At 48.2% G+C, this 18,449-nt stretch overlaps 1 protein-coding gene across 2 annotated transcripts in view; it reads right to left on the bottom strand.

Moving 5' to 3' along the window:
• NAPRT (nicotinate phosphoribosyltransferase) overlaps positions 1–18,449 on the bottom strand; it is a 368,826-nt gene that overhangs the window by 28,549 nt on the left and 321,828 nt on the right. The gene's annotated exons all lie outside the window — the stretch shown is intronic.

The following is an 18,449-nucleotide window of genomic DNA, read 5'->3' as shown; positions in this document are numbered from 1 at the left end:
CTCTTGAGGCATGGAAGTGGTGTCAATTTGCGGGGTGAGCGATAAACGCCTTTCGCCGCGCTCAATTTCGCATGACACCGCACCAATGGCTTTTTGCAGCATTTTGTCTATTACGGTAGGTTGGATAGCTTGGGGAGGGAAGTGCCCTTTTGCTCTGCTTGGGGTCGAAGATGAGGGGAAATGATTTTACCTATTTTGGAAGACATAGTGCGCACAGTTCTAGCCATTCTCCTTGGGTGGCTCGGAAATGGTGACAAGGGGTTTTGGGCAACCGCGCCGTAATTGCAGTCCAAGTTAATGCACAATATTTAATAATTCAAGCCCAACCGAATCTATTCAATAAACAATCACCCAATTCTACTGTACTGCCAATACAACTACAAATACAATACTAATACCAGAGTCTTGGGGGGTATGGCCCAGTCCAGTCATTGACAGGCACAGACAGGCCCGCCTTTTGTCCCGGGATTAGTCCCGGCTTCGTCCAGCGCTGCGTCCCGCGCAGCGGAAAGAGGGGAGTGGCTTTTAAGCGTAGTGACAGCGTGTCTTCCTAACTCGCACCAGGTGGTGAGGCAGTGATGCACCCTGGGGGCTGTAGTCCGAGCCCGGTGTAGGCGCTGCGATGCTCGTTGCTTGGGGGAACTGGCAGCCTTCCTCCTCTCGTCCTCTCCCCGCCACTTGCACTCCTCGCCTCACGGGTCAAACAAACAAAGTGCGGCTCAGTGCAACCTGAAGACAATCTTACTCTCATTCATCATGAACAAATACAAAAATCTGCAAAGTGTTTCTGAAAGCATCGAGACTGTCATTCCTAGGGTGTCAATGAGGATCTTGGCTAATGATGAAGCGAGCCACTAAGGTTGATGAAAGATGGCTTGCGTCCTTTTCTGAGGAGACACTGGGTGACCCCGTTTTACAAGGCAATTACTATTTTAAAATATTGAAATACTTGACGTTTTTGGTATGTTAGGGTTTTTGGATTATAACGATTTCTCCTTTGTTATTTATAGCCATGGGCACTACTTAATGGGGCCATGAGGGCCTTCTTTGTGGAGGTAAGACACCAAGCTCTCAGAGGGGTAGACTGAAAGGGCAACCTCTCGCAGAACCCTAGTACTCATGTAGTCATGTTGGTTTTAACAACCAATTGGCTGCTGCGTAGGAGGTGAAGAATGACTGGTGATTGGATCAGTGGTATGAACTGCAATCGAACACCGATTCACATCAGAAGTGTTGATTTTGAGCCTTATGTTCGATTTGATTCAGAAAAGGGGGTGGTGATGAACAGAGTGTCTGAATTAATCAGACCACTCTTACCCAGTCCAAAGATCAGGGCTTGATCCATCACCGTTATTTAGCTCACTGCACCATCCCAGCTCAGAACCTGGCTATATGCAAATTAGTCTGTCCCTGGCCCAGTGCATCATGGGAACAGGGCAGACCAAACTACCAAGCCAATTCTTCACAGGAAAGGAGACAAGCTTCCGGGGACCGGTTTCTGGCATTTCAGCCGTCGTCGGCCCGGCTTGCTTGAATCCTGATGGTGCAGTGAGCAAGGGACTCATGTCTGAGTATACCCTGCCACACCTATAGTGGCCAAAAACGATTCAGAAAAGGGGGTGGTGATGAACAGAGTGTCTGAATTGAGCAGACCACTCTTACCCAGTCCAAAGATCAGGGCTTGATCCATCACCGTTATTTAGCTCACTGCACCATCCCAGCTCAGAACCTGGCTATATGCAAATTAGTCTGTCCCTGGCCCAGTGCATCATGGGAACAGGGCAGACCAAACTACCAAGCCAATTCTTCACCGGAAAGGAGACAAGCTTCCGGGGACCGGTTTCTGGCATTTCAGCCGTCGTCGGCCCGGCTTGCTTGAATCCTGATGGTGCAGTGAGCAAGGGACTCATGTCTGATGTGAGTCCCTTGCTCATTGCACCATCAGGATTCAAGCAAGCCGGGCCGACGACGGCTGAAATGCCCGAAACTGATCCCCGGAAGCTTATTTCCTTCCCAGTGTAAGAATTGGCTTGGTAGTTTGGTTTGCCCTGTTCCCATCATGCACTGGGACAGGAACAGACTAATTTGCATATAGCCAGGTTCTGAAATGGGATGGTGCAGTGAGCTAAAAAACTGTGTTGGATCTAGCCCTGATCTCATGACTGGGTGAGAGTATTCTGCTTAATTCAGAAACTCTGTCCATCACCACCCCTTGTTGTTAAATATTATGTTCGATTTCTGGCATTTCAGCCGTCGTCGGCCCGGCTTGCTTGAATCCTGATGGTGCAGTGAGCAAGGGACTCATGTCTGAGTATACTCTGCCACACATATAGTGGCCAAAAACGATTCAGAAAAGGGGGTGGTGATGAACAGAGTGTCTGAATTGAGCAGACCACTCTTACCCAGTCCAAAGATCAGGGCTTGATCCATGACCGTTATTTAGCTCACTGCACCATCCCAGCTCAGAACCTGGCTATATGCAAATTAGTCTGTCCCTGGCCCAGTGCATCATGGGAACAGGGCAGACCAAACTACCAAGCCAATTCTTCACCGGAAAGGAGACAAGCTTCCGGGGACCGGTTTCTGGCATTTCAGCCGTCGTCGGCCCGGCTTGCTTGAATCCTGATGGTGCAGTGAGCAAGGGACTCATGTCTGATGTGAGTCCCTTGCTCATTGCACCATCAGGATTCAAGCACAAAGCAACCCGAAGAAGTTACTTATATGTAGTAACAATCATTCTGGTGGATACTTTATGTAACTACAGATTCCTCGCCTCTTGAAAATCCCGAGGCATCAGAATGTATTTGCAAAGCTTGTAATAGCTCTCCTACAACAGTAGGTGGTGCTGGTTCTAGCTTGGCACCAGATGTGATGCAGATGAGACGTCAGTAGAGCCATACAGTGCCACACCAATACCCTGATGTCCGTTGCCTGTTATTTTTTTCTAGACTGGAACCCTATTATATCCTGGTGACTTATGATAATCCTTAAGAAAGTGGAGAAGGGCGCGAATGGTGAAGATTCTGCAGACAGGCAATGTATTCACCAGAAAGATCACCTGAGGGATACCTCAACTTGCAGATTCTTCACCTTCCAGGCAGACACCATAAGAGTATCTACTCCCAGGTAGTGAGTATGAAGGCGCAGTCAGACTAGGAAATTTGCTGTATAAAATGAGTGAAAAGGCCTTCACTTCTGAGTCCAACTAATAATGCTTTGCAAAGGGTCAAGGGAAACCCATGTTGCTGCTGGGTAAACCTCCGCCATTGGAACGCCCCTGATCATAACTCATGTAGAAGTCTTTGCTCTGGTGGAATAAGCACAGATTCCCTCTGGTGATTTTTTCTTCGCAAGGTCATAACAGATTTTAATGCAGAGGACAATCCAATGTGACAAAGTCCTCTTTTGGACCACCTTTCCACTTCAGAAGTACATATCTTAAAAAGAGCTGGTTGAAGATCTAATCCCTTTCAATAACTAATCACCATAAGAGTGTTCGACTGATGTAACCTCTGCTTGAAAAATAGAGTGCAAAATACAACATATCAGACAGGTGTGCCCTTAAAGGGTCTACATTCTGCACACAAGGCGACAAAACAGTTCCACACTGTTGCATAGACATATTTGTAGATTCAAATAAGATGACCAGATCACATCCACCACCCGACAGCAAGTGAAAGAAGCATAGATGTTCCAGTTCAACATCCAGGTAAAAAGTGAAAAGCTCTGGAGCTTGGCGTGAAATTCCTGTTACTCAAACTGCGAAAGGAGGTTCACTCTTAGAGGTTGTGCTGAGGGTGGCTGGGGGTGTGTGTGTGTGTGTGTGTGTGTGGAGGGGGGGGGGAGGGACAGGAATAGTCGCAGGAGGTATGCATACCACACTCTCTTTGGTCCACCCATGCCGATCAGAATGGCTTGGCATAAGAAAACTCACTATAGGTTGGCAACCAGCTAGATCCCATGTGCTACATCAAGGCCCAGACTCAGTGCGTCTAGGCAGACAAAATGAGACTCTATTCCTCCCTCCTTGTAGATCTATCATATTGCAGTTATGTTGTCTATCAAGATCTGGGCAGCTTGTTCAACAAGCATTGGAAATGCAATAGGTCTCGCAGCATTAGAGTTAGTGCTTTTAGAATTGTTTATGGGTTTTTTTGTAAATCTTTAGCATTTTTGTTTCCTGTAGCCAATGCTAAAGAATTAAAAAAAAAAAAGCCATAAACATTTCTAAAAGCTCTAACTCAAATGCTCCGAGACCTATTGCACTGTGTGAGTGTGAGGGGTTGAGGGTGAGTGAGGGTGAGTGAGGGTGAGTGAGGGTGAGTGAGGGTGAGTGAGGGTGAGTGAGGGTGAGTGAGGGTGAGTGAGGGTGAGTGAGGGTGAGTGAGGGTGAGTGAGGGGTTGAGGGTGAGTGAGGGTGAGGGGTTGAGGGTGAGTGAGAGTGAGTGAGAGTGAGGGTGAGTGAGGGTGAGTGAGAGTGAGGGTGAGTGAGAGTGAGGGTGAGAGTGAGGGTGAGAGTGAGGGTGAGAGTGAGGGTGAGAGTGAGGGTGAGAGTGAGGGTGAGAGTGAGAGTGAGGGTGAGAGTGAGGGTGAGTGAGGGTGAGTGAGGGTGAGTGAGGGTGAGTGAGGGTGAGTGAGGGTGAGTGAGGGTGAGTGAGGGTGAGTGAGGGTCAGTGGGGTGAGTGAGGGTCAGTGGGGTGAGTGAGGGTGAGTGAGGGTGGGTGAGGGTGAGTGAGGGTGAGGGGTTGATGTTGAGGGGTTGAGGGTGGGTGAGGGTGAGTGAGGGTGAGTGAGGGTGAGGGTGAGTTAGGGTGAGTGAGAGTGAGTGAGAGTGAGTGAGAGTGAGTGAGTGAGGGTGAGGGGTTGAGGGCGAGTGAGGGTGAGTGAGGGTGAGTGAGGGTGAGGGGTTGAGGGTGAGTGAGGGTGAGTGAGGGTGAGTGAGGGGTTGAGGGTGAGGGGTTGAGGGTGAGTGAGGGTGAGGGGGAGTGAGGGTGAGGGGGAGTGAGGAGTGAGAGTGAGGGTGAGTGAGGGGTTGAGGGTGAGGGGTTGAGGGTGAGTGAGGGTGAGGGTGAGTGAGGGGTTGAGGGTGAGGGGTTGAGGGTGAGTGAGGGTGAGGGGGAGTGAGGAGTGAGAGTGAGGGTGAGTGAGGGGTTGAGGGTGAGGGGTTGAGGGTGAGTGAGGGTGAGGGTGAGGGGTTGAGGGTGAGTGAGGAGTTGAGGGTGAGGGTGAGTGAAGGGCGCCAAAGGGATTGGGGGGATGGGGCACCAACGCAGGCAGCCACAGAAGACCCGGCGTAAGGGGTAAGTGGTAGGAAAAAGGGGTCGGCAGAGTAAGGAATTGGTAAGACAAGGATATCCTGCACAAGTATATAAATAAGTCCAGACAGGCCACTCTGGATGCACACCTTCCCCCTCGCACGGCGCATGCTCATAGAGACAAGAAGCCGGACATGTAGGGGAAAGGTTTTGTGCACTCCCGGGGTGGGTACCGATCGTGAGCATTTCTTTAAGTAGGGAGGAGGGAGGAAGCATGTCATGGTCCAAGAGGGCAATTAAGGGGTCTAGCAGCAAGGAATGTCCCACGCGGCCTAGCAGATTACAAAGGCCTGGTCTCCTTAACCTGGCAGCGTGGGTGGGAGGAGCTGCAATAGGCAGGCTGATTTTGTCACGGGGAAAAGAGAAAGCACGGCGCTTGTGAATGAGCAGTGTGCTGATAAGAGTTATTAAACAAGCGCGCAAAAGGCAGGCTGATTTTGTCCCTGGGAGAAGAGAAAGTGCTGCGCTCGTAAAATGAACAACGTGCTGAGAAGTGTTATTAAAAATGCGCGCAATAGGCAGGCTGACTTTGTCACTAGGAAAAGAGAAAGCAAGGCGATGTTGTGCAGCTAACACTGTATTAAAGTTCACTTTTACCCAGTTTCTGGTGTGCAAAGCACTAGAGCCATGAGAGCTGTTAGCCTGCCTGGAAACGCCTACAGTTATTTAAATGCAGATTCCGGGGCGGGAAGTTTTGTTGGGGCGAGCCAGGGAGATTAAGTAAATTGCAAGCAGTGCCCTAAGCTGCTGCGAAAAGACACCTGCTACTCAGAGGGTACTCCACTCACTAACACAACAAACCTGACATGTTGCTTTCCCACCTGGACTGCACATGATAGGCATAAACTGCAGAACAATGTATTGTGCACAACGGAAGACTGCATTATCACTGAGACATGAAAGTTTGGAAATCCAAAAAAACAACAACCCACTTTCTATCACTTTTGCTGCAACATTAATTTGATGCTTGGTGGATAACAAACTTCTGTACCACTAAAAGCGATTCTCTCCCACACTATGTACAAGAAAGTTGAAGCTTTGCTTATATGAACTAACAGTCAGACCCACAGAACCACCGGAGGCTTGTGCAGTGCCGTTGCAGGTCTCTCAATGGCTCTGGCGCTTACTTGGATTTAGTTAAGAGCGGTCTGCATGGTCTCTGATGGTAGAACCTGTAGGTGAAAGAAGCTTCTCTTGTCTTGGTTCTGACCCCTTGCACTGGATTGCAGTGCACCTCGAGCCCTCCTGCCTGTGGGAGACCTAGACTTAAGCTACTGCCATGTTGCTTGGAAGGTGCCTTGTTGGAGAGCACGATATCGGCATGGAGGGCGGGCCTTGGATTAAGGTAAAAATAGAACGGCTGCTGATGGATAATAAGGACAGCCCCGTGGAATTAGGTTTTTTGAGCGCCTATTGTAAAAATAAAGCGTGACCTAAACAGCTGTAGCCAAGGCGGGGAACGGGGGAGCAAGCGCCACGCTTTTTTGTAAATCTAAAGGTGCCACCATATTTTAAGTTAAAGTGCGGCATGCGGCGAGAGAGGGGAGGGGGGAGGAGAAATGCGACACGGCGGGAAGGGGAGGGGGCGGAGCGGGTTAAATGAAACAAACAAACAAGACGGACGGACGGAGGAGAGGGGAGGGGGAGGAGAGAGAACCTGTAGGTGAAAGAAGCTTCTCTTGTCTTGGTTGTGACCCCTTGTACTGGATTGCAGTGCACCTCGAGCCCTCCTGCCTGTGGGAGACCTAGACTTAAGCTACTGCCATGTTGCTTGGAAGGTGCCTTGTTGGAGAGCACGATATCGGCAGGGAGGGCGGGCCTTGGATTAAGGTAAAAATAGAACGGCTGCTGATGGATAATTCAGGCAATGCTGGTACACAAGGGGAATGTCAACCTTAAAAATGGAAGCAGAAGCTGTTTGGATTAGCGAGAGTGCTTTTAAGTAATAATTTGACTAATCCATTCTAAGTAATGAGGTAAAAAAGTCGCTACTCGGAGGTTAAGAAAAGCCGGAGGGAAGAGAGGGGAGGGGGGAGGAGAAATGCGACACGCGGGAAGGGGAGGGGGCGGAGCGGGTCAAATAAACAAAAAACAAGCTGGAGGGAAGAGAGGGGAGGGGGGAGGAGAAATGCGACACGGCGGGAAGGGGAGGGGGCGGAGCGGGTAAACAAAGACGGACGTGCACGCGCTTTTAAGGTCAATGCGCATGCGCATAAGCTCAATGCGCATGCGCATTGACCTTAAAAGTCACGGGCACTGCAAGGAATCGCCACGATTCCTTGCAGTGTGGATAAAGAGTGGATAACTCGCAATACTCTCGCCTTGCTCGATGCGCATGCGCATCGACAGGCGAGACCTAAAAAGGAAGGCCAAGGCGGATTTCAGTGGCAGACTAAAAATATATGAAATTATTATTTGTTCCGGATTTGGTTTCTTAGCAATGATTTTGACTGCTTAGGTTTAAACAAGGCATCTTCGCACTTGATGGCATTGTCACGATTTAGAGCAGATTTTGGGGTTTATATCTCACTGTAAAAATCTTTGTGTCATTGATTTAGTTTCCTAATTTACATTTTGTAGTGAACTGCAGGTTCTTTATGCTCTTGAGAATTCCTCAAATCGTACACTATCAATCAACTTCAGAGGAAGACAAAGATGCATGTAAAATGAAATTTGACAGGTTCTTTCACATGAATGTGTGCTTCTAATGTTGTTCCCTTGCTGACAAAAAAAAAAAAAAATGTGCGCTTCAATTCCAAATATTTGTGTATAAAAGGTTTATTTTGTTCTTAATGAACAAGTTACTTACCTTCTGTAAAGTCTTACTGGTAGAGACCCTATATACTCACAGATTCCTTAACTTATCCCCAGACATCAGAGTGAGTAGGTGGGATTGATCAGCTCCGCGTGCTGTCGTCTGCATCATTCATGCCAGAAGTGATGTGTGAGTTGCCTATATAGGTGCCACCCCAGCGCACAGAATTCCCGTTCTTTTCCCGACTTTCCATGCCAGAAGTGCAGAGCCATGAAGAACACTGACCACTGGTGTAAAATACTAGAGCCCTGAAAGGGGAAACCCTGTCCCTAGAAATCTGTTCGCAGAAGGGGAGGATGTGTGGGTCGGTAAGGAATCTACAGCTAGATAGTCTACCAGATAGGTAAGTAACTTGCTCAGATGATAAGAGACTTCTGGTCGCAGACTCCTTGCCTTAGAATAGATACCAAAGCAATACCTCCCCGGATGTGGGTCTGCAAAACAATTTCCTACCAAAAAGTCCTGCAGGACCGAACGGACAAGTGCCTATCACGACAACCTTGACTGTTCAGGGAGTAGTGTTTTGGGAATGTGTGCATCAAAGCCCATGTTACTGCCTGGCAGACGTTCAGGGCCGGGATTCCACTTTCTAACGCAGTGGTTGCAGCGTCGACTCTGGTGAAATGAGCATGGAAGCCCTCAGGGGGGTTGCTCCATGGCCAATGCATAGCAGATCTTAATACAGAGCAATATCCATGAGAGATGGTCTGCTGCTACACGGCCTTTCCCTTCTTCACTCCAACATACCCCAAGAAGAGTTGACTATTCATCCGGAACACTCTTGTGTAGTCAAGGTAGAATGACAACTCTTTTTGGGTCCAGTTGGTGAAATTGCACATCTTTCTTAGAGAGATCTGGTGGAGCGTAAAAAGTAGGCAAAGTGATAGGTTTACATGAAAGGGAGAGAGAACTTTCGGTAGAAAGGAAGTTCTAGTTCGTCTAACCACTTTGTCTAGGTAGATGTTCAGGTATGAAGGCTTGGATGACAAAGCCTGAAGCTCACTCACCCTCTGGGCAGATGTTACCGCAACCAGGAAGGCCCTCCTGATGGTAAGAAGACTGAGAGGACAGTTGTGAAAGGGATCAAAGGGAGTATACATCAGGAACGTCAGGAAGATTTAAAGGTCCAACCTAGGCATGATACAGGAGGAAACATATGTTGTAAACATTTAAAGAACCTATGTACAATAGGGGATTTGAAGAGGGATGGCTGGTCAAGCAACCGCAGAAAGGCTGAGATAGCACACAGATAACCCTTTAAGGTGCCCAGAGGACAGCTCTGCTGGGCAAGGAAAAGAATACAGAGAAGAACCTGAGAAGGGGGAGTAGAAAGGGGTTGAACCAGCTTTCCTGCATACCATGCCACAAACTTTCCCAAACAGCAGGCCTATACAGTTTTGGTGGAGGGATGCATGGCTGGCAGAATAATAACAAAGACTACAGACAAAACTTCGAAAGGGGTCAAATGTTGCCGCTCAATCTTCACGCAAGAAGGCGGCGTGTTGACAGGTTCTGGTGGAGACCTTCTCCTACTGCTGTGACAGAATATCTTCCCGAAGATGCAGCCTGTTCTGAGGACTGTGGGCCATGCTCAATAGCATAGGATTCTCAGAGCCCAGTTTTGGGCCACGAGAATTAGTTGGGCCCAGTTGTTCTTGATCTTCTTGAGAACTATGGACTGGAGTGTTACGGGCTGAAAGGTGTACAGGAGGGCGGAGTTTCACTCGAGTTGAAAAGTGTCGTTGTGCGACAGCCACCTTTGAAACTCCAGTAGGCTGAAATGATGACATTGCACATAGATGGGAATGGTGAAAATGTCTTACCAAGGCTCTCCCCATTGCTGAAAAACTGTGCACAACCTCAGGATGGAGACGTCTCTCATGATCCACTAGGCATATTCGACTGAGTTAATCTGCCCTGGTGTTCAGAGAGCATGCCAGGTGTTGATCCACCACCGAGATGCCAGACAGTCCAGCCATGTCCAGAGACACAAGGATTCTTGACAAAGGGTCCACGCACCCACCTTGTTTGTTGCAGTACCACATACATGGAGGTGGTGTGGTTTGTGAACATCTGCACGAGCCTTCCCTTGATTGAGGGCAGAAAGTCTTAATGCCAACCTGATCGATTGGAGCTCCAGAAGTTTGACGTGGAGTCCGAATTCTGACAGAGACCAGAGGCCTCTGATCTCCACCTATCCCAGATGACTGTCCCATCACATGCTTTTCACCACTGTCAGATCTGGTTGGGGAAGGGAGAGAGATCTGCCACTGACATAATCGCGGTTCGTTAACCACTGCAGATCTTTTGCAGTTACCTCCGAGACCTGGACCATGTTGGAGAGATTCCCCTGATGCTGCGCACACTGGAACTTCAAGTCCCAGTACAGAGCCGCATATGCCGCGGGCATGTGCCTAAAGCAGGATACAGAAGGCCATGATGCCCAGCAGCCTCAGAGTGAGTCTCACCGAAATCCAGGATAGAGGCTGAGACATTGGTATCATAGCCTGAATATCCAAGACTCGCCATTCAGGGAGATAGACCAGAAACTGCACTGTGTCCAGAACAGCTCAGATGAAGGGGAGCGTCCAAGAGAGAGTCAAGTGTGACTTTGGCACGTTGATAGTGAACCCCAGCAAATGCAGGAGGTCTGCCATAGTCTGAAGGTGGGAGACGACAGCCTGGGGCAAGCCTTACTTCAACAGTCAGTCGTGGAGATACGGGAAGACTGATCACCTGATCTCCACTTCACCTTTGTGAACACGTGAGGGGCACTGGAAAACCCAAAAGACAGCACAGCGAACCAAAGTGCTTGTGTCCCACTGTGAACCATAGGTAACTCCTGTTGGCAGGCAGGTAAGGAATGTGGAAGCATGCGTCCTGCAAGTCCAATGCCACCATCCAGTCTCCAGGTTCCAGGGCAGACAAGACTAGAGGTAGTGTGAGCCATCTGTACCTCTTTTTGAAGAAATTGAGAGAGTGCAGGTCTAGGATAGTACGAGGGTCTCCGTCCTTCTTGGGCACCAGAAAGTAGTGGGACTAGCAATTATGACCCAAGTCTGGCGTCTGCACCCTCTCTGTGGCTCCCTTGGCCAAGAGAGCCTTCAATTTCTGACAGAGCAAGGAAAGATGGTGATCCTACAGTCCTATCACAAGCAGGTGGCATGAGTGGAGTGTTAGTCTTGAACAGGAGAGAGTAGCCCTCCAAACAATTTGCAGAACCCATCAGTCTGATGTTATAACCTCCAGTGGGGCAGGTGATGGCGTATCCTGCCTCTCACTGGGTGACCATGATGGTAAGTGGGCAAACTAGAAGGGTTTTGAGGCTGCGGCTGCCAGGGGTTGTGGACTGGCCAGACTTCAGTATGCCCAACTCACAAGGTTTTTGGGTACCGCATCCTGAGAGAAGCGGAGGCTAGGAAGCTTCCGGCGCAGAGGCTGGGTGGGTATAGGCGCGGCTGGTAGCCCCTTCCGTGGCCATAAAAAGAGCAGCTTCCGAAGCCATGAAAGGAGCAAAAGGCGGATTGGGGGTGGCGAGGGACCATGGAATGGCCCATGGACCTGGCCGTAGCCCTACTGTCCCTAAAGAGTCCCAGCGCTGAATCTGCCTGGTATCCAAAGAGATGGGAGCCATTAAAGGGCAGGTCCATAAGCAATTCTTAAACAACTCCTGAAAAGCCAATTGTCCTCAGCTAGGGGTCCCCTGGGCTAGGGTGATGGTGGCAGCGGGCAATCTCCCTGATTCACAGGTGTCCCTGTGCTGCGCTTGCATCAGGTCCAAGGAAAAAAGTCAGAAAGTGCTTCAGAAGAAAGGGAGAAGCGGTTCTGAGGGGGTCGCTCCAAGCTGAAGAACCTCTGTCAAGACGTTCATCTTGACTGCCACTGAGGGTAGGCTAAGGTCCAGAACCTCGGCCTCCCTCCTAACCACCATTGCAAAGGACGCTCCCCCCTCCGTAGCCACAATAGGGGATGAACGCATGCCAGTATCTGGAGAAATGTCAAGTCCACTGGCTACCGCCCAGTCCTCACACCAGTTCATCTGTGGGGCTAAGGGCTGGTATTCATCATGGTCCAGTAACCCTCTCAATCCTCACCGGGTCCTAGTCCATAGGAATGTGGCTCTCGCTCCAGCCTACAAGGCATGGCTTCAGTCGGCATTGGGCGACGCCACTTCGACCCAGGGTCGGGGATCAGAATGGGTAAAGTGGCACCAGGAGCGTCAACATCAGGGACTGGGAAACTCGAGGTGGTGGGAATTGGGACTCTGGGTTCCACAGATGGATTTGGACAGGTGCAGCCAGCGTGGAACTAGTAGGGGCCCTTCTCAAACTTGCGGGGCCAAAGGCACACCAGCAGTAACAGGCCGCTCAAATATGCTGTGCAAGGCCTCATAAAACTTATGGAAATGAGAGAGGGGTTGCTTCGGCTCCCAGAAACTCGGCGAAAAGCTGAACTGACCGACCCAGGCACTGGCTCAACCACGGAGCCACGCCTCGAATATCGGCGCTCCCTCGTCTCGTCAGCCGACGGACGAGGTGAAGTTGGAGACCTCTAAGACTACTTGGAATGCAACAAACATCTTGGACTCTGCAACCGATCTCGGGACCTTCCTCTGGACCGGAATCAAGATCATTGCAGAGTCGCATGTCGAGCCGCCAGGAGCTTGAGGGTCGTCCCTCACTGCCTTTAAATTCATTGCGCAACAGTCTGATCGACAGTCGATGGTCTTCGTGTCAACACCGGAGGCATACAAGGTGTGTTCCAAGCACTAGAGGCATACATCTGACAATGACAGGAGCTGTAGGGCTAGAAGCCGGTCTTCTTAGTGGACATCCCTGCCACACCAGGAGAAGTAACTCTCAAAAAAGCTTCGACAAAACATTGAAAAAGTAGTCAAAAAAGGACTGAAGGAGTAGCTCTCTCTGGATCTGCTCCTACTGGCTTGGAAAGAATAAACTGTCTTCAGTGTGCGGAGGTGGCGCCTATATAGGCACCCCGCATGTCACTTCCGGCACGGATGCCACCGCTGCCATGTGGTACTGATCGACGTCAACTACCAGCGCTCAGGGGCACTGCTCACAAAAAACATTCCAAATCCAGTCTGACCCTGGGGATAATTCGAAGATAAGGAATCTGCGGCTAAAAATTCCGATTTTCATCATTTTCTTATTTTAGATCACCTACTTTAGATATTCATCCAGTAATTTTCAGACCCATTCCAGATTACAAAAATGTTGTTCATATATCCTTGCCAAGTACATACATTTTTCATCTATCCTTGCTTCTCTCTGTTCCTATGAACCCATTACCACATATACCCGGGAAGGAGCAAATCGATATCGACATTGCAGTTCCACAAATTAGAAGGAAACATTCTTATACAAAATAGTTTTTGACAAAACAATATCAATCATGGAAAGTAAACTTTTGAGAGCTATGCATAGCTGACAGACCTTGTCTTTAAATAAACATCCATCGTTACCAGCCAACCGTCTGGTTTCCACTCTATAGCATAAAGCATTTTTTGGGAAGTAAGGATAGTCATTCAATTACACTGGAATATTAATTCCGAATAAAGAATCGTGGAAATAATCTATCAACACAGGTTGCTATGTTTTCTGTTAGACTTCCAATACTGGTAACAATGTGTCTACATGGAGGTGTGCCTTGCTAGTTAGTGGATTTTAGGCAGTACATGATGCTAACAGGTTTAAAATTAACAGAAAAATTGAAACCATCTTTAATTAGCAGTTCGCGCCAGGGTTCTAAATGTTCTATCAGTTTTATGAAATATGTATTTGTGGGGTCACAGGGTAATTGTAACTTGATGTCTCAATTGTGTAACTTGTTATAAATGTCATAGCTATGATCAGTAGAGGTCTCCTTTTTTCTGCATGTTTGATTAGAGTTGATTTATCTGGTTGTATCGTGTTCAAATGTAGTGATCGATAATGTATATATTTTTAATACAAGAGCCAGACATTGTGCGTTTTTCCAAGGCAGTGATCGAGAACTACAAGAATGTTGCAAGGAATCCAGATGATTTTATTGGGAGAGTTTGAAATCCAGCAAAACACCGAACAACGATCTGAGACTCTTCGTATTATTATAATAACCAAATAATAAAATTTCTATTGTAGATTTTTTATCTGGATATGCAAAAGGAATTTTAAAAAAACATTAATCTTATGAAAACATTTTTGGATTTATGGTCAGGAGAAGGTAATCGGACTACACTTAATTGAGTCTGAACAAGCAGGCTTCTCTCTAAAGCATCGTAACCGATCTCATTAATTCCTTGCACTCCAGTTCCTCTTCAGGACAACCCAGAGGGAGACAGAGAGTTTGAGGTAAACAGTTCCATCTCTCCACTCCCATGTACTGGACAGACACTCAACGATAAAGTAATCCACCAGTAATGAACCTCATCAGTGACTTCCATTCCGATACTTTCCCAATACAAGACGGGAGGGGAAGCCTTCTCGTACTTGACACCCAAGTACTGGAACCAACTTCCGCTGGGACTGCGCACTATGACGAGCTACAACGGTTTTAGGAAACAGTTGAAAGCTTATCTATTTTAAACTTAGAGTACCCTTGTCTTTTCATCTTTAGGGAGGCTGTCTTGTCTGGATAGCGCCGCGGTGCCCCAGGGTGAGGTGAGCGCTTTATAAACCATTAAACTTAACTTAACACTTCCTGACCTCCTGAAGCTTTTGATTCCACCACCTCGGGCTTCTGCCAATCGATGGTGAAAGAGGTGGCAAACAAAGGAGAATTAAATAAAGCCAACCAGGCCAGGCTCTCATAACTAAACCTCAAAGATTTTAACCAATCAGTGACCACTTCAGTTTTATTTACTCCCACTAGCCCACATCCTAGGTGACTGGTAGAACTGCTTATGTGGTTACCCATGTGCAATCAAGAAACACAGATGCATTTCTGGAGCAGAAATGAAAGAAGCTAAAGACTTGTCCAGACCTACACACATTAGAATAAGCTCCAGCCAATACCTGCAAAAGGTGGAGCTAAGTAACCCCAGCATCCCCAACTGTTCAATAGAACAGCAAGGGTGAGCCACCCAGGCACTACCATCGCAGAAGGCGTGCCAACTTTGAAGTAATCTTCAATGCTTGCCTATCCTCTTTACCACAACAGAATGGATGCATCATAAGAACACTCCATCACATAGTGCACCCATGCTGGCCTTTTCCAACTCTCTGCCTCATCTACAGTGCACTGTAGATGCACAGCCTTGGCTAACAACCTCAGGTGCAGTATAAAATATTTAGGAACAGATCCCTTCCCTTGCAGGATTAATTTCTCTAAAATCTCTTTCACATTTGACTTGAGGAAGAGGTCTTGATTGTGAGCATGCTTTAAAAACAAACCTAATACAAACCAGACTACCTAACAACTAATACAGCTACTATGGATCACTTTCCTGTCATATGCCCTCAGACTATCAGACTTATTGACCAGTGTCAAATCCGGCTCCCCTAACGACTGCTGCCCCCCTCATATCCTGAGAAACGCCTTCTCCGTCCTAACACATAGCGTGCTACGCTTCTTAAATGAGTCTCTTTCTCGGGGTGAGATCCCCAGTGTCTTTAAGAACACAATAGTGGTTCCTTTATTAAAGAAACCGGGGGCTGACCCCCTGAATCCTTCTAATTACAGGCCCATTTCTCTCCTCCCCTTCCTGGCCAAGATCCTAGAGGCTCATGTTGCTAGGTGCCTATTCAATTTTATCGAATAGTGAGAACACCCAGAGCCACGCCAAGCTGGTTTTCGGCCCGCTCACTCGACTGAGTCAGTAATCCTTGCGGTACTTGACACTTTGAGAGCAAATGCAGACAAGGGCACCTCTCAGGCCTTGGTGCTCTTGGACCTGTCAGCTGCGTTTGACACGGTCGACCATAAAGTACTGATGCACCGTGTCAAACAGGCAGGCATACGGGGTTCTGCCTACAACTGGATCAAGTCCTTTCTTGAAGGCCGAACCCAAGCAGTATGACTTGCCCCTTTTACTGCCCCGAAGATTGCCACCACGTGCGGGGTGCCACAGGGCTCGTCCCCATCTCCACACTTGTTTAATCTTTACCTCCTGCCCCTGATCCACTCCTTAAAAGACAGTAAGGTAACTACCTTCAACTACGCTGACTATCTTCAGCTTGTCTTCACTGTGGACAACTCTCCAGACTATGAATTTCAAGCCACTATGCTCCACATCCAGCGCTGGATGGACCATAACCATCTTAAACTTAACCCAGGCACGACTTAACTAGTCCTGACAGGGAAGATAGAGATTTCCTGGGGCCACACTACTGGGCGGCGGAAATAAGTCATCCCTCCCCATCCGTGAAAAGCCCTGGGTTCACTATAAATGCAGATCTCTCGCTCAGAGGAAAAGTAGGGGCAGTGGTCTCTACCTGTTTTTCCAACTGCGCAAAATCAGGAAGATTGCCCACCTGCTGACCCACTCAGCCCTCATACAGGTTGTGATAGCCCTGGTACTCTCTTGTCTTCTCCAATTCCATCTATCTCGGCCTACCACAGTTCTTACTCAAACGTCTCCAAATGGTACAGAACCAGGCTGCAAGACTAATCCACAAACAACCTGGATGGCAATCTGCCAGACCTTTGCTATCCACACGTCACTGGCTACCTTTTTCCCAATGTGCAGCTTTCAAGACAGGGTGGGAAATTTTTAATGCCTTGCATGCCAGGAGCCCCAAATTCATCAGCTGCATGATTGTAATGCATGCCCTACTCCGCAATTTGCGGTCCGCCCGTCTTCAGCTACTAACTAACCCTGCCTTTAAGCTCAAACACTAGGAAGGGTGTAGGTTTTCCTATCTTGCCCCTAAATTCTGGAACTCCCTACCACTAGCGATCCGGATGTGTGACAATCTGTTGGGGTTCAGAAAGGGGCTTAAGACCTGGCTGTTTGAGCAAGCCTATGCCTAACCTGCCTCCGTCTTGACACTGCCCAAGATCAGCGCCATGTAACCTCCTGGTGACCGTGCGCTTTAAAATTTCTGTTAACAGAACATAGCCTGGAGTGGAGTGGTGTGGCTCACTGGTTAGAGGCGGCAGACCCGGAAGCAGAGAACAGCCCGGGACCAGGGTTCAATTCCCGACGCGGCAGGGTTGTGGACTAGGGTCAACGGACTCGATAATTCTCACCTCGTGCCTAATCTAACCAGGGATCACACTCTGCAACTCTGGGCATTAAGCTTGCCTCTTCTCTACAACGGCCCCCCACAGACGCCGGGGATGCCTGGTTTCACCTTGGAGATACCCAGAAGGGACCATCTCACAGGGAAAGCCAGGACGGGTTCCCCAGCGGTCTTCAGCGCCAGGACACCCCGAGATGGGGTAACAGTGCGCTTTACAAGTATCATCATTACATTAGCCTAGTCCATTCTTTCCTCCCCAAGAAACTGTAGAACCTGTGGAATTGCACAATCAAGGAACAATGAATGTGTGAGTACCATCACCTTGTTCTGAGGTGGTTGTAAAGCAGCATGAGTGTAATATAAATGCCCTTCAACCATGGGTCTGACAAAGTTGCTAAAAACTGCCAGAAACAGAATTCTGCTAAGTAGAAGTTCTTTTCTGCTTGACCACAGAGAGAAGACTCTTGGACCTTGGGATCATGGGTGTGCAGAAGGGCTCTACTAGTGACCATATTTTCAAACGGGGTTTCACACTAGAGGGTTGCTATTCATGGAATTTAGGAATTCACAAATATAGTTCAAGGCAATTTATGAACATTTTCCTCCATTTGAGATCCGGATTAATTGTAAAACACACAACACACCTTATTCGAGTGGTGGGATAGGGCATTGGTATTCAATTGGTGCTACATAATAAATCTAAGCAAGAAGTGTATTAGGACTGGACAATACATTTAATGAAAAGTTTGGAGTATAATATCTATTTGTTGTCATCTTGGGTGGCCTTCCTGACACGTTCTACCTGTACTGCTTGCAGTAGCAGCAAGGTGGAAGCACAATATGTAATACAGAAGAATACCACTATTTATTTCACTTCCTCCAGGAGCCTCATACTGCAAACTTAATACTTGCACCAACAAAGGGAAACACAGCAATAACATAAATGCAGCCTACAAAAGAACTTTGGTTGTTCATTCCCCATCATAAGGTTGACTGGTAATCCCTCTCCTGTATGATGAGTAGCACTAACAGTCTAAAGATACCACTTCAAGATCACTGGGTCCCAAAGCTCACACATGCACAGAAGACCATCGAGAGAGGAAGGAGCTGCACAATCTCAAGTAAAATATGTCACAA

This window comes from Lissotriton vulgaris, chromosome 4_1 (genome assembly GCF_964263255.1).
Source record: "Lissotriton vulgaris chromosome 4_1, aLisVul1.2, whole genome shotgun sequence".
Taxonomy (NCBI): Eukaryota; Metazoa; Chordata; class Amphibia; order Caudata; family Salamandridae; genus Lissotriton; species Lissotriton vulgaris.
The sequence above is the reverse complement of the archived record's forward strand: the minus strand, read 5'-3'. Positions and strand labels throughout refer to the sequence as shown.